At 39.7% G+C, this 12,588-nt stretch overlaps 1 long non-coding RNA gene across 1 annotated transcript; it reads right to left on the bottom strand.

Annotated features, from left to right (window-relative positions):
- Positions 1–24: 24 nt before the first annotated feature.
- Positions 25–12,564, bottom strand: LOC144807901 (uncharacterized). Its single transcript, XR_013606513.1, has 3 exons — positions 12,500–12,564; positions 6,408–6,443; positions 25–205 (listed from the first exon to the last, which is right to left on the bottom strand). It is a non-coding gene; the product is annotated as an uncharacterized LOC144807901 (long non-coding RNA).
- Positions 12,565–12,588: the final 24 nt, after the last annotated feature.

The raw sequence follows: 12,588 nt of genomic DNA, 5'->3' as shown, positions 1-12,588 counted from the left end.
GATCATATAAATTTTCTTGGTAACAAGTACATTTTATTGTTCCAGTTTTATCTGCTAAAGCCAAATGGAATAAAATTTTCTGCTCTTGTTTAGCATTTTTGTACGTAGTTTTCCCTGAGCAGTTGATGACATTAACTCTTATTGGTTTCTGGTATGGTTTGTTGTCATCGGTATTAATGTTCATAATTTCTTCAATAGACATCATCTGAAATAGAAAATGTGACATAACATGTTAAATACAAACCCATATTGCTTTATGATCACTGTAATAGCATTCTAAAGTACCATAGTTGTGTAGTTGGACATTTGTATATATATGATCTAAAATGGATTGGTAGTTAGTTGTGTAACTGTTAATGAGTTGTTGACATTGTAATTGCGTTTCAAAGAATCCAAGTAATTGCTTGCTGTTTGCATTTTGTTGAGATACATCCACATTGAAATCCCCTATAATAATGAATTTGTGTGTGGGGTAAAAATCCGTAATATTTGTGATGAAATCAAAAAGAGAAGTTATACTTTTTAGGGGTGGTTTGTATAAAATAATAATAAGGTAATCTGTGTTATCAATCTGTAGAGTAAAATGTAAAATGTCAATCCCTTCAAGTGTCTCATAAATAGGCAATATAAATAAATCTTTTTTGTAGTACATAATCATTCCATGGTTTGTGTTGTATGTATGAAATTTATCAAATATAATGTGATGATATTGTTCTATCGTGAAATCATTAGCTGTAGCATTTCTTGTAGTGTTGATCTCAGTTAAGCAAATAATGTCTGCTTGTAATATATTCCTATCCGCTACCATAGATGAAAAATTTTTCTGTAGTGATCTGATATTGTGTGCAATGATATTGAAATGTGCACTGTATGTATGTAACTGTGGGATATGTATTTCAAGTGGCATTTCTGTCCTTAATCTGTGCATTTCCTCATTAACTTGTGGATGTACTACAATTTTACGTTCATCAAAATTGTGTACATATACATTTTGTATTGATTTTGCCCTGCTAATAGCAACATAATGCAAATGATGAATCTTGCTGTTATTAAAGTGTATATAAAGTGGTTCGAGAGTTGCACCTTGTGTGCGATGTATAGTGCGTGCTGATGCTTGGCGTAAAGGAAATTGCTTCCGTATAATGGTAATAAATTTTTTAGTGTATTGGAAATGTCTAGCTATAGCATGTATTGGTGTCCATGTATTTTGTATTTGTGAATGAAATAAGTGTTTATATTGTTGTCTGGTTGTTTGTCCTATAGTGGGATTGTCAAATAACAACCAAACGATAATAGGTGTATTGTTAATCAATTCAACTAATTGTACAACACCAGTTGCGCCATTTGTTAAACCATCATTGACATCCACATTGCAACTTAAATCATAACGAAGTTGTAAGGCAATGTGTAATGTATGTGAAAGGCCCATTGTTTTCTGTGGATCTTTGGGCAGTTGCTTAAGAATCGTTTTTTTCACATTTTCAGACAAATCTGAACTGACGGTATCGCTTGCTACTGTTATGTAGACTGGATAATCTTTGCAATGTTGTTCTAAAACCTTTTGGTTAATTTCATTAACTTCTAGATTAGTTGACATGATATATGGAATTGTTTCTAATAAAGTCTCATCAGGTTGTATTTCCCTTTGCTTAATTTGTGAAATATCTTCTTCAGTATGCTTGCCTTCTCTCAATCGGTTTAGTAATTCAGCAAATTGTAGATCTTCTTTTTGGCGCATAATTTTTGTTAATTCAAAAATTTTAAAATGTTCTTTCCATAAGTTAGCACTTAAAGGACCATACATTTGTGTAGAATCCTGAAAAATGTATCTGTCAAATACAGGTTTTAATTGGTAAAAGTCACCAATGGCTAAAATAGAAATTCCTCCAAATGGTTCATTAGATGATTTAATTTCTTGAAGCCTGTTATGTATAAAATTCAACATATTGTGTCCTACCATTGAAATTTCATCAATAATAACAACTCTAACATGCATCATTTCCATTTGTAGAGCAGTTCTATGTTCATGACTCAGTTGTTTATAAGTCAAACTTTGCGACACAGGTATTTTGAAAGTGCTATGCAGTGTTTTTCCATTAATATTATGGGCAGCCTTTCCTGTTGGAGCAGTAAGTAAGATATAAACATTATCTGGATTTTCACCGGCCTTAGTGTTATAATAGCGTAGTAAAGTTTGATATAGTGCAGATATTACAAAACTTTTCCCAACACCAGCCCCTCCAGTGCAAAAAGTATAGCATGGAGTGCTTGTAGTTTTAAACCAATGCAAGTGATGGTAAACAAATTTAAGTTGTTCTTCCGTTAAGTTTTGCATAAGTTGTTGGTATTTGTCATTGGGTAAAATAACGTTAGTTGAGCTTTGTTCTTCAGTTGTAGTTCTAATTCCTAAATCTAGAGCCAAATCATATCTATTATTATGTTCTGGATTTTGGTCTTCTGTCTGTATATTAACAGTTGGTGATAGAGGAGGTGAAATTACATTTTCATGACACTGTTCATGAATAATGTTTGTAACTTCGCCATGCTGTTTGTTATAGATTTTTAGTTGTGTGTCAACAAATGATTTAACTTCCAGATACCTCTCATAGTAAGTTTCCTTGTTGATTAGTATTTTTTCTTCTTCCCTCCATGGATAGTGCAACATTAATATTTCTCTATAATACTCTTCTGGTTCATTATTTTTGCTAAATCTGCAAAAGCGTATTATTTTCCCTTGTCTGCGCTTATTTAAAGCATAATCATAATTCTGTTTCTTTTGTTGTTTATTTCCGTGACTACATTCTATTTCTAATTCTTCCTCATCTGAGCTGTAAAAGTTTTGTTCTGCAAGTAAATCTTCGCAATCATTTATTTCTTTCCCATGTGTTTTTTTCTTCACATAGTTGAAATTAGCCGCATAGTCTGCTAACGTGCACATCTCTAATGATTGTGGCCGTTTGCAGTACTTAATAATAATATTTTCACATTGAATGTCAGTTGAATTTTCGGGCAAGTTATTAATAGTTTCGATATCACGCATTAAATAAGTTCTTTTCTCTGGACGGCTAGTATTAATAAATACAAATGATCGTGAGCTTTTCCGTAATGGTATTTGAAGAATTAGATATGCTGCTTCTTGAGCACTAATTTCTGTGCAGTTGAGGAATTTGTTTCCTATGTGTTTAAGTTGATCTTTGATATTACTATTGCTTGTTACCTCTTTAGCAGCTTGCGCTAGAAGTTTGCTAATTCCTCTTTGCGATTTACTGATATATGAGATAATATAGACTGCACAAGCATAAGGGTCTAGTATAAACTGCAAGTCTATGTTTGCTCGCCAAGCTTCTAAAAGAGTACTATTGTAGTTATTGATGAAGCATTCGCCTGGTGTTCTTTTTAAAAAAATAGTTGTTTTTTGTAAGCTAGTTTGTATAGAAGTAATATATTCTTTATCATCCATTTTAATGAACTCTAAAAATTCCTCAAAAGAAAGTGTATTAAAAGTAGTATTATTCATAGCTTCATGTATTATTTTCATATTATCTTGCCATTGCTTATTTGTCTCCTCAAGTGTTAATGGCTCTAATATGAGCGTTCTTGACATTGGATATTTGGGATATTGATATTTGCATGTCCGTTGCTGTTTACGTCTGCAATTTTTGGTGTGACCATGCCTTTGTAGATTTATTAACGGTTGTAAAACAGGGTTCTCAGACTTATGACAAGTGATATATTTGTCAATAAAGCTATTGACTTCTTCGACTGGTGAAACACCATACAATGGTGCTTTGTTTACCCAGAGTAATGCATGTATATGTGGAGAACCTCTTTGTTGGAATTCGACTCTGTAAAAGTAGTCTACTATTTCCCCAATTGGATTAGTGCCATTCAGCAAAACACAATTAAAGAATTTCCTAACTTGATAGTCAAACTGTCTTGCACATGTTATTGGATCTTCTTGTATTAATTTACTTTTAGTTTCCCAAGACATGTTTAAGAATTCTTCCTCTGTACATTCCTTTAAGTTTCTAACTCTCAATAGTATATTTATTAAATGGTGCCATTTTGTTTCAGCAGCAGATAAAGTCAAAAAGAAAGTGGGTATGCCAAGTTGCCTTATCATTGCAAAAATATCTTTTTTGCAACCTTCCCAATATGGAGGTGAACTGCGTATAGTTTTTAATACTTTGTACCCCTCATTAAACTGAAAAACATTGGCAATATTACATTTAATGTCTTTAGCAGTTATTTTATTTCCATCTGTAAAATGTTTTCTGATGGAAATGTTGATTTTACCATGGATCTGCTTAATATGTAATTTCTTCAGTTTAAAAAACATATTACTAATAGATTTAGCGACTCTTCTATCATAACTCCTTAACTCTGCTTGGCAAATAGTACTATAATGTACCGGTATGTGTCTTTCCTTATTGTTAGGCCTTCGTTCACCACAAAAAATAGTAGGGAAAGCCAAAAACTCTGAATCTTTATCCTCATATAAACCTCTTGGCGTGTTATGTTCAGCTGGAGCGAAACTTAACACATTCAGCGAATTACTAGTAATAGTTTCATTTGTTAACATAGTATCCAAATTCCCAGCTTCTATGTTGTCAGAACTATCAGATGAATTGTTTGTCTCAGAAGTCTCATTGTGAGATTCTATTTCTGGAGGTATATACTCCCAGTCAGGGTTAATCGTAACACCATATTCATTAAACATTGTACTATTTTTAGCTAGCCAAGTAGCTGCCTTTTTTACTGTATTTGGTCTAATATTCTCATAATGTGTATATGATTTATAGATTAATTTCCTTTTTAATTTCACTGGGATTGTCATGGCGTCATTAATTTGCCTTGGTAAAATTGTAACAGTTGTCATAACATCTGCAGGTACATTAACTACTGCACCTGATAATGATTTTTGAAAACCGCGTGGCAGACTCCGAATTTGTAAGAATGGTATCCTAGGTGAAACTAATCTTTCTTCTAAATCATATAATTCTAATTCAACTGGTACATTTGGGAAGCCCATGCCATTTACAATAGAACATGGTGGTATTTTGTTTTTGCGAATGTAATAATAGCAAGTCTTACAAATAAAATTGGTTTTCTTGTTACTAATGTTACACTTGTTGAAAATTTCAGATTGGCTAACACTGCGTATATTTAGCAACGTTTGTTTATGCCACAGTTGATTGCAAAGAGTACAAATGTACTCTGGCCCATGCAATATTTCCCGGTGGAATTTGCGAATGATTGTATGGATTTGTTTACCTCGTTTCTGTCTTTGGCCCTGCGTGAAGATGGGGATGTTATTATCAGTAGCACTTAGTTGACTGTTGGTAATGTCTTCTTCAGCTGTATTAACTTTTTTTCTTTGTACAACTTTAGTTGGACATGTACTTGAATCCCTTTTTCTTTTCCGAGACTGTTTATTTGTTCCCTGTATAGCTTTACTATTACCTGGTAATTGTGCTAAATGATTACTATTGCTATTCCCTCCCTTACTTTTATTCAGTAAATCATCAGAAGACATTGATGTTGATGTTATCGTCTGATTAGGAGTACATTCAGTAGTATGTACCCAAATTTTTCTTTCTTGCGGTAGGTGACTATTTTTTTTATGCACAGTAAGTGCTTTTGTAAAGGATTTCCTTTGAATGACTTTTATATATATTGGTGTTAATTCAAATTGGACACATTGCTCAGCCTGATGTGTAAAGTTATATGCTAGTTTCATAACATATTGAATTAGGCCTTCAAACGAATTAAATGCAATTGTAACACATGTTCCGTTTGAATGAGGCATGCCTTCATGGTCCCTACTATGTGAATCAAATACAAAGTATGATTGCATATGTTTGAAAATAGCTATTACATAAACATTCATACAAAGTAGAACACCACAGTGCTTATTAATAGTAACATTTAATGCTGTGCTAATATCTGGGTAGGCTTTATCAAAACGTTTAAGGACATCACCGTAGTAAGCATTCCGTAGCAAAAGTGAATATATCTCTTGATTGTGGTCTATATACCTTGGCAGGTCATCTGGATGCATAAGTGTTTCGTTGTTAATAGAATGCATTTGGAGATATAAAGCGTCCCCACGGTCCATTATATAATGCAGATCATTAGAGTTCCAAGTAGTTACTGGCTTGCATAAATTGTGCAAGACAGCAAAAGCACTATTTGGTAAGCATTGCTTACCTTGTGATTTGCTATTAAATTTGCTATTCCCTTGATGGTAACTTGCTTTCAAGCATCTCTGCATCTTATAAGTTATACTGAAATGTTGTTATCAACAAATGTAAATTAAGAAGGTTTGTGAACTAACAAATATTTTTGGGGACTGTAAGGTCTGAACTTTTAACAAATTTTAAACTAAGTGGCAAAGTAGTATTTACCTTAACTTCTGTTTCTTTTGTTGTTGTTTTAATAATCTGAAAGGAGAAAAAAAATACATAATGTTTAGAAGAGATTTTTTCGAATTTTTCCCATAAAGGGCACATTAGCATGTAAATAGTCTTTTAAAGACCTGTTAAGAGCTCTAGTGCTGCTGTGAGTGTATGCGCCACGGGTGGCACACAGGCAGGGTGAGATGATAGAGGGAGAGAGAGGGAGTGGGAGGAAAAGGGGGACAGAGAGAGAGTGAGTGAGTGCGTGAAAAGTTAATACTGAGAGACGTAAAAAAAATGTGTGTGTGTGTTATCTTGTAACTTGGACTGGTTAATGTGTTGCATTGAATCTGAGAATGAATGCGGTGTGCGTGTAATATTGAAAGTGTACCCAGTTAGTGTGCAAGTAATGTACAAAGACAGAAAGGGAGTGAAGGGGAGGGAAATGCCGAGGGAGTAAAAGGGAGGGAGAGTGAGGGAGAGGGAGGGAAAGTGAGGGAAAGGAAGGAAAATGGAGTGAGAGGAAGGGAAAGGGAGTGAGAGGGAGAGTGATAGGAAGGGAGACGGGGATGGAGGGAGGGAGAGAGAGGGGGAGGGAGACAGAGGGATTAACAAAGTAAGAGTGATAAAGAGGAAGGCGAGAGGGAGGGGGAGCTAGAGAGGGAGTTAGAGGGTGAGTGTGGGTGAGGGGTTGAGGGTGAGTAAGGATGAAATGTTGATGGTGTGAGGGTGAGGTGTTGAGTGTTAGTGAGGTGAGGGGTTGAGGGTGAGTGAGGGGGAGGGGATGAAGGTGAGTGAGGGTGAGTGGTATTGAGGGTGAGTGAGGGTGAGGGTGAGTGAGGGTGACTGTTTGAGGGTGAGTGATGGTGAGGGTGAGTGAGGATGATGTGTTGAGGGTGAGTGATCATGAGGGTGAGTGAGCATGAGGGTGAGGGTGAGTGTGAGTGAGGGTGAGGGGTTGAGGGTGAGTGAAGGTAGGTTAGGCTTAGAGATTGAGGGTGAGTGAGGGTGAGAAGTTGAGGGTGAGTAAGGATGAGGGTGAGTGTGGGTGAGTGAGAATGAGGTGTTGAGGGTGAGTGAGGTGTTGAGGGTGAGTGAGGGTGAGGGTGAGGCTGAGGCTGAGGTGTTGAAGTGTTGAGTGAGAGTGAGGGTGAGTGAGGAGTTGAGGGAGAAGTGTTGAGGGTGTGTGTGTGAGGTGTTGAGGTCTAGTGCGGGTGGGGGAAGTGTTGAGGATGAGTGAGGGTGAGTGAAATTGAGGGTGAGTGAAATTGAAGGTGAGTGAGATGTTGAGGGTGAGTGAGAGTGAGGTGTTGAGTGAGAGGTTGAGTGAGTGTGAGTGAGGATGAGGGGTTGAGTGAGGGTGACTGAGTGTGACTGAGGGTGAGTGTGGGTAAGTGAGGGTGAGTGAGGATGAGCGTGAGGGTGGGTGAGGGTGAGTAAGGGTGAGTGAGGCTGAGGGTGAGGGAGGGTGAGGGAGGGCGAGGCGTTGAGGGTGAGTGAGGGTGAGGTGTTGAGGGTGACTGAAGGTGAGTGAGAATGAGGGTGAGTGCGGGTGAGGGTGAGGCGTGGAGGGTGAGTGAGGGTGAGGGTGAGGAAGGGAGAGGCGTTGAGGGTGAGTGAGGGAGAGCTGTTAAGGGTGACTGAGGGTGATGCGTTGAGGGTAAGTGAGGGTGAGGGTGAGGTGGTGAGTGTGAGTGAGGGTGAGTGAGGGTGAGGCGTTGCGGGTAAGTGAGGGTGAGTGTGTGTGTGAGGCTTCAAAAAATAGCGACCCCCTTAAAGTAGTGTCGTTATTTGTATTACGAAAATAGTTGAGAATTGCTGAGGATGTGGGACTTGAATGTGTCTGTGGGTAGTTTTAAAAGCTGGAATTGTTGTTGGGGATGGAGAGGGAGTGAGTGTGTGCGTGAAGAGTTAATAGTGCGAGACGTACCGAAAAATGTGTGTGTGTGTCATCGTGTAACTTAGATTACTTACTATATTGCATTGAATATGAAAATGAATGCGGTGTGCGTGTAATATTGAAAGTGTACCCAGTTAGTGTGCAAGTAATGTAGAAAGATAGAGAGGGAATAAAGGGGAGACAAATGGAGAGTTATATACAAAGACAGAGAGGAAGGGAAAGTTAGGGAAAGGAAGGGAAATGGAGGGAGAGGAAGAGAAAGGGAGTGAGATGCAGGGTGATAGGGAGGGAGACGGAGAGGGAGGGAGAGAGGAGGAAAAAGAGAGGGGGAGTGAGACAGAGGGAGGAACACAGTTAGAGTGAGACAGAGGAAGACAGGAGAGAGGGAGGGGGAGCTATAGAGAGGGAGAGAGAGCTATAGAGATGTAGGGAGACAGCGAGAGAAAGAGAGCGAGAAAATTATGTGTATGCCGGGAGGGCTCAGTGCACGAAGCCTTCGGCTGCAGGGTCCTGTGATTAACCTCATGGTCAGTTTTATGTTGTTGCTGTCGCCCCGACCCTTAACCACTAACCCTGCCCCCACCGACGCGGTCCTTGGACACAAAGTAAACAGTAAATTATTCACCTGCGAGAAAGCTTGTGAGTAGCCATGTAATAGAGGGTGTGGGCGAAAGTCCCCTTGATCGTGTGTATGAAAAGTTTGTTGTGGTGTGGCGAAGTGTTGCGAACGGATTATGACTGTACTATTCCCCCTAATGTTCCAATGTGCCTGTGAATAGTGTATTAAGTGTAAGGTCAAGTTTTTTTTTGGGTAGGCAGCTAATCCTGGCTAATGTGTTATTGGATGTGTGATTGTGAAAATGTAATACTAGTAGTTGTACGAGCGGCTGTTTCCGTGTGTCAGCTTGTAACTTGGATTACTAACTGTGCAAGTAAAGCTGCGAATGAATGCATTCTGCGTAAATGTTGTAAAGTGTTGCCTGTTTACGTGCAAATTAATGTGCAATTAGAAGTTCTGACTGAAAGTTTGGTGCTGTAGTGGCGAAGTGCTATGATGTTACATTGCGTAGGAGTTGCACGTGCTGTATAAGGGTGGCAGTCAGTGTTTTGCCTAATGTGACAGGCTGTGTGTGATTAGTGTAAGATGCAGTGTTTTGCCTAATGTGACAGGGTGTGTGTGATTAGTGTGCTATAGAGAGGGAGGGAGACGAAGAGAGAAAGAGAGCGAGAAAATTATGTGTATGCCGGGAGGGCTCAGTGGACGAAGCCTTCGGCTGCAGGGTCCTGTGATTAACCTCATGGCCAGTTTTATGTTGTTGCTGTAGCCCCGACCCTTAACCACTGACCCTGCCCCCACCGATGCGGTCCTTGGACACAAAGTAAACATTACATTTGTCCCCTGAGAGAAAGATTGTGAGTAGCCATGTAATAGATGGTGTGTGTGAAAGTGCCCTTGTTCGTGGAATGTGTGTATGAAAATTTTGTTGTGGTGTGGCGAAGTGTTGCGAACGGTTTATGGCTGTACTATTCTCCCGTTTGATACAAGGTGCCTGGGAATAGTGTAGTAACTGTAAAGTGAAGTGTTTATTTTTGTAGGCCGCAAATCCTGGCTAATGTGTTATTGGGTGCGTGTTTGTGGAAAGGTAATACTAGTAGTTGTACGAGCGGATGTTTTCGTGTGTCAGCTAGTAACTTGGATTACTTAATGTGTGCCAGTAAAGCTGCGGGTGAATGTTGTAAAGTGTAGCCTGTTTGCGTGCAAATAAATGTGCAATTTGAAGTTGTTCCTGAAAGTTTGGTGCAAAGGGGAGACAAATGGAGAGTTATATACAAAGACAGAGAGGAAGGGAAAGTTAGGGAAAGGAAGGGAAATGGAGGGAGAGGAAGAGAAAGGGAGTGAGATGCTGGGTGATAGGGAGGGAGACGGAGAGGGAGGGAGAGAGGAGGAAAAAGAGAGGGGGAGTGAGACAGAGGGAGGAACACAGTTAGAGTGAGACAGAGGAAGACAGGAGAGAGGGAGGGGGAGCTATAGAGAGGGAGAGAGAGCTATAGAGATGTAGGGAGACAGCGAGAGAAAGAGAGCGAGAAAATTATGTGTATGCCGGGAGGGCTCAGTGCACGAAGCCTTCGGCTGCAGGGTCCTGTGATTAACCTCATGGTCAGTTTTATGTTGTTGCTGTCGCCCCGACCCTTAACCACTAACCCTGCCCCCACCGACGCGGTCCTTGGACACAAAGTAAACAGTAAATTATTCACCTGCGAGAAAGCTTGTGAGTAGCCATGTAATAGAGGGTGTGGGCGAAAGTCCCCTTGATCGTGTGTATGAAAAGTTTGTTGTGGTGTGGCGAAGTGTTGCGAACGGATTATGACTGTACTATTCCCCCTAATGTTCCAATGTGCCTGTGAATAGTGTATTAAGTGTAAGGTCAAGTTTTTTTTGGGTAGGCAGCTAATCCTGGCTAATGTGTTATTGGATGTGTGATTGTGAAAATGTAATACTAGTAGTTGTACGAGCGGCTGTTTCCGTGTGTCAGCTTGTAACTTGGATTACTAACTGTGCAAGTAAAGCTGCGAATGAATGCATTCTGCGTAAATGTTGTAAAGTGTTGCCTGTTTACGTGCAAATTAATGTGCAATTAGAAGTTCTGACTGAAAGTTTGGTGCTGTAGTGGCGAAGTGCTATGATGTTACATTGCGTAGGAGTTGCACGTGCTGTATAAGGGTGGCAGTCAGTGTTTTGCCTAATGTGACAGGCTGTGTGTGATTAGTGTAAGATGCAGTGTTTTGCCTAATGTGACAGGGTGTGTGTGATTAGTGTGCTATAGAGAGGGAGGGAGACGAAGAGAGAAAGAGAGCGAGAAAATTATGTGTATGCCGGGAGGGCTCAGTGGACGAAGCCTTCGGCTGCAGGGTCCTGTGATTAACCTCATGGCCAGTTTTATGTTGTTGCTGTAGCCCCGACCCTTAACCACTGACCCTGCCCCCACCGATGCGGTCCTTGGACACAAAGTAAACATTAAATTTGTCCCCTGAGAGAAAGATTGTGAGTAGCCATGTAATAGATGGTGTGTGTGAAAGTGCCCTTGTTCGTGGAATGTGTGTATGGAAATTTTGTTGTGGTGTGGCGAAGTGTTGCGAACGGTTTATGGCTGTACTATTCTCCCGATTGATACAATGTGCCTGGGAATAGTGTAGTAACTGTAAAGTGAAGTGTTTATTTTTGTAGGCCGCAAATCCTGGCTAATGTGTTATTGGGTGCGTGTTTGTGGAAAGGTAATACTAGTAGTTGTACGAGCGGATGTTTTCGTGTGTCAGCTAGTAACTTGGATTACTTAATGTGTGCCAGTAAAGCTGCGGGTGAATGTTGTAAAGTGTAGCCTGTTTGCGTGCAAATAAATGTGCAATTTGAAGTTGTTCCTGAAAGTTTGGTGCTGTAGTGGCGAAGTGCTATGATCTTAGATTGCGTTTGAGTCGCACGTGCTGTATAAGGGTGGCAGTCAGTGTTTTGCCTAATGTGACAGGCTGTGTGTGATTAGTGTAAGATGCAGCTCTGTTGACTCTTGAGTCCGATCATCCAGTTTACTGTTTTGCTATGAAGCTGTCAATGAAAGCGTAATGAGTGTTCTAATGTGGTCGCACTCATTTCGGCGTGCGTGTGATATAGTATGTGTTCCTAACAGTGTGTGCGTGAAAAGTTAATACTAATAGATGTAAAAAAAAGGGTGGGTATGTGTCATCTTGTAACTTGCACTGGTTACTGTGTTACATTTAATCAGAGAATGGAAGCGGTATGCATGTAATCTTGACAGATAATCTGACAAGGTGTGTGTGAGTAGTGTAAGCTGGAGCTCTGTTCACTGTTCAGTCCGATCATCCTGTTTACTGTATTGCTGTGAAGCTGTGAAAAAAATCGTAAGGAGTGTTCTGTTGTGGTTGCACTCAATTCGCCGTGCGTGTTATATAGTATGTGTTCTTAACCGTGTGTGCGTGAAAAGGTAATAGTAACAGACGTAAAAAGGTGTGTGTGTCATGTTGTAATTAGGAGTAGTTACTGTGTTGCATTAAATATACGAATGAATGGGTGTGTGTCAAACTTATGTTGTGCCTTGAATTATTGGAAGGAATGTTCTGTGTGGCGAGTCGGAGTGTTAGGAACGGAAGTAAAAATTGTGTAGAAGAGTGAACAGTTGGCTGTACTTACATGATATATGTTGGTGCGCAGTTTCTTTCCCCCTATCAAGGAAATGTTGAAAGCGTACCAATAACCTACAAGAGATAACGATAAAAAAA

Source organism: Lissotriton helveticus, chromosome 1_2, assembly GCF_964261635.1.
Source record: "Lissotriton helveticus chromosome 1_2, aLisHel1.1, whole genome shotgun sequence".
Classification (NCBI taxonomy): domain Eukaryota; kingdom Metazoa; phylum Chordata; class Amphibia; order Caudata; family Salamandridae; genus Lissotriton; species Lissotriton helveticus.
This window is presented reverse-complemented; position numbering and strand designations above follow the sequence as displayed.